Raw genomic sequence first — 3186 nt, forward strand, 5'->3', positions numbered from 1 at the left:
GTAAAAACAAAATAATATTCCCTGAAGCCAGCTGTTTATCATTATTTGCTCAAAGCTGTGAGCCTAAGGCCATAGTGTCAAAAAAGGAAAACCAGCAAAGCTCTAGAGGGGTGTTAAAGATGTCTTAGCACCAGTCTAGAGCTCTCTGGTATAATCAGGAGTGAAAAGAATTCGAAGGAGACTACCCTTCTTGCTATGTGATTAAAGGTTGTTTAATCCCCGGGGTGGCTGTCTCCTCATATCGTCTCTGGAGTGTTCCTGTCACCAGTTGTGCGAGCCCTGGTTAGGGAAAACACCAAGAAAATGCATGTGCCTGGCACCCTTGAAAGAGTAAAAAAATCCTTTTCTCTCTTCTTTCCTTTCACTCCCTTTTATCCTTGCCTTTCCTTTATTCCTTTTTCCTCTTCTTTTTCTTGGGTTTTATTTCCCTCCCCTTTTCACTCCTACCTCCCTATCTCTTTCCTCCTTGCTTGTCTTCTTCAAATTTCATAGAATGTTCTTATCTTATTCCATTTTCTGCTGCTAAAGCAGAATACCACAGACTGTGTAATTTATAAAGAAGGGACGTTCGCTCGGTTCTCAGTTCTGGAGGCTAAGACGTCTAAGATCAGGGCAGAGTGGCACATTTCGTGAGGGCTTTCCTGCTGCTGCTATAGCAGAATACGCACAGACTGTGTAATTTATGAAGAAGGGACGTTCGCTCGGTTCTCAGTTCTGGAGGCTAAGACGTCTAAGATCAGGGCAGAGTGGCACATTTCGTGAGGGCTTTCCTGCTGTATCTTAACATGGCATGAGGCAGAGGAAAAGGGGGCTGAACACCCGCAATAACTAATTCATTCCCTCAATAACAGCATCAATGCACTCCCTAACAGTCTTATCTCACAATGGTAATCAAATCTCACGTGAGTTTGGAGGAGCACTTCAAACCCCAGCACTTCTTTAAGTGCCTGCGCCTTCCTCTCCAACCCTTGCCTCCATCACTTCTCTGAATACTTTATTTATTTATTATTATTATTAATTTTTTGGAGAGGTTTTTGCTATAGGGCACGTGCGCTCACCAGAAAGACAGAGAGACAGAGACAGAAAGCGAGAAATCACCCCCCAGGGGGGATGGCCACGCCGCAGTTCCTTCTCCTCCATTCTCCTCTCGGGATCTTGGGCACGCACGCACACACGCCCAGCGTGAGTTTTAAGCCACCAGGTCCAGGACGCGAACTGCGGTCAACTACATGGGAGTCCAGCGACATAGCCATTACGCTAACTGCTGGTCCCTCTGAATACTTTTTTTTACCTCCAGCTCCAATGCATAGATCTAAGAGACCTTTCTCCTGCTCTCAAACCCCAGTGACTCTAAACCTGCTATGGCTCAGAGTCTAATAGTCTTTGTCAGTGCTGGAGCCCTTTCTTACCAACATCTTTCAGGATTCTCCCCACTGGCAAATGAGGCGGTTTACTTTTTGGGTCTATATGTTACCCATCTCCATCAACCTACTCATGCTATTTCATCTGCCCAAATGTCCATCCTCTCCCTTACCAATTTGTCCATATTCTCCCCATCCTTCAAGGTCATCCAAGTAGTATTGTATCTGGGAAGCTTTCCATGCATTCTGTAGAGTAACACTAGCACCTTATCTGGATACCAATATGAGCTTTCTATGTTCTGCACTACATGGTATGGAGAGGAGGAGCTAAGGGTAGGCTCTGCAGATACGCACTGTCTGGTTTCCATTTCTGCTTCCACCACTTGCTGACCGTGGTCTTGGGAAAATCGATGAAAATGTGTATTTCACTTTTCTCATTTGCAGAATAGGAATAATAATTAAATCTACTTCATAAGGTGGTGGTGCAGATGAAGTGAATTAATATACGATGCCAACATAATTACTATTATTATAACAATGTGTCCTGTCTACTCCTTCTGACTGTTCTTTGCAGGATCCTGGTTTCTGTTATGGTTTGGATCATGGTTTGTCCCCTAGAGTTCAGATTTGGGAAATTGAAGGGGGGAGGTGGGAAGGCCTAATGGGCAGTGATTGATTCATAGTGATTGCCTCAGAGGCAGCATTCTCATGGGTAGATACATGCCACATACTGAGTAATTTATAAAGAAGATCCCGTGAGTTTCAGATCTCATGAGAAGAAGTTAGTTCTCATGGGAGTTGGTTACTGTAAAAGAATGAAAGCAGGCTACTTGTTCTCTCTCTGCACACACCCGCCATCTTCTGTGCTTCCGTCGGCCATGCTAGGGCCCTAGGCCTTTGAACTTTCCAGTCACCAAACTTGCAAATTTTATAAACAAACCTCTGTCTTTTTTATAAAATCACCAGACTAGTGCATTTCCAATGACCCACAGTCAATAGAAATGCAGAAAACAAACAAGATAATCTCCATACCCACTGTGTGTCCAGTTCAGTGCCAGGCACATCCTAGGTGCTTAGGTCATGGCTGTTAAAGAAACAGCCGATAGAATAAACATGTCTGCCAGACAGGATCTTAGTTACAGGAACTTGGACTCCATTGATGGACCCTGGAAGTCATTCTTTTGAGTTGTGATAATGAGCAGCTGTTAAAATCATGACCTCTAGAGTCAGACATTGTAGGTTCAAATTCAGGTTCTTTCATTTTCAACTGTGTGACCTGGATTGGTGGGAGATGGGGGTTCCTGTGCCTACCTCATAGGGTTGTGATGAGAACTATATGAGTTAGCTCTTGCAAAGGCCTTTGGAAGATTGCTTGGCAATCTAACAAGTAGTCAGAAACTATTACCAGTGATTGTTGTTTTCTATTTCGTGGGTAAAATGTTGAGCTTAGAGCTTCATGCTCTCTGCTGTCCCCCACCACATGCGCTTCGAGAGTGAGATGCTTCAGGAAAGACAAAGACTCAACTCCCATGGCAGTGGCAAAGGCTGATGTGACAACTCGGTACCTCTTGCCGTTGTGGACTCTGCCCAGGCTGCCTTGCTCAGGGCTCTTTTCAGAAGATGATAGAAATGTCACGAAGATATCCAGGCATTATTCAGATAGTATGGTGCAGTAGTAGATCATCTTACTGGCCCTGAAAGGCCTCCTCTCAAATGTCATTTTTTCAGGAATCCCAGTGACTCATATTTCTCCATGATGCCAGCTGGATGGTAGAGCTTCTAGTGTCTACCTCTTCCCCCAGGCCAAGGGTGTGGGACAGGAGCT

This window comes from Tupaia chinensis, unplaced genomic scaffold (assembly GCF_000334495.1).
Source record: "Tupaia chinensis unplaced genomic scaffold, TupChi_1.0 Scaffold000182_1, whole genome shotgun sequence".
NCBI classification, from domain to species: Eukaryota; Metazoa; Chordata; class Mammalia; order Scandentia; family Tupaiidae; genus Tupaia; species Tupaia belangeri.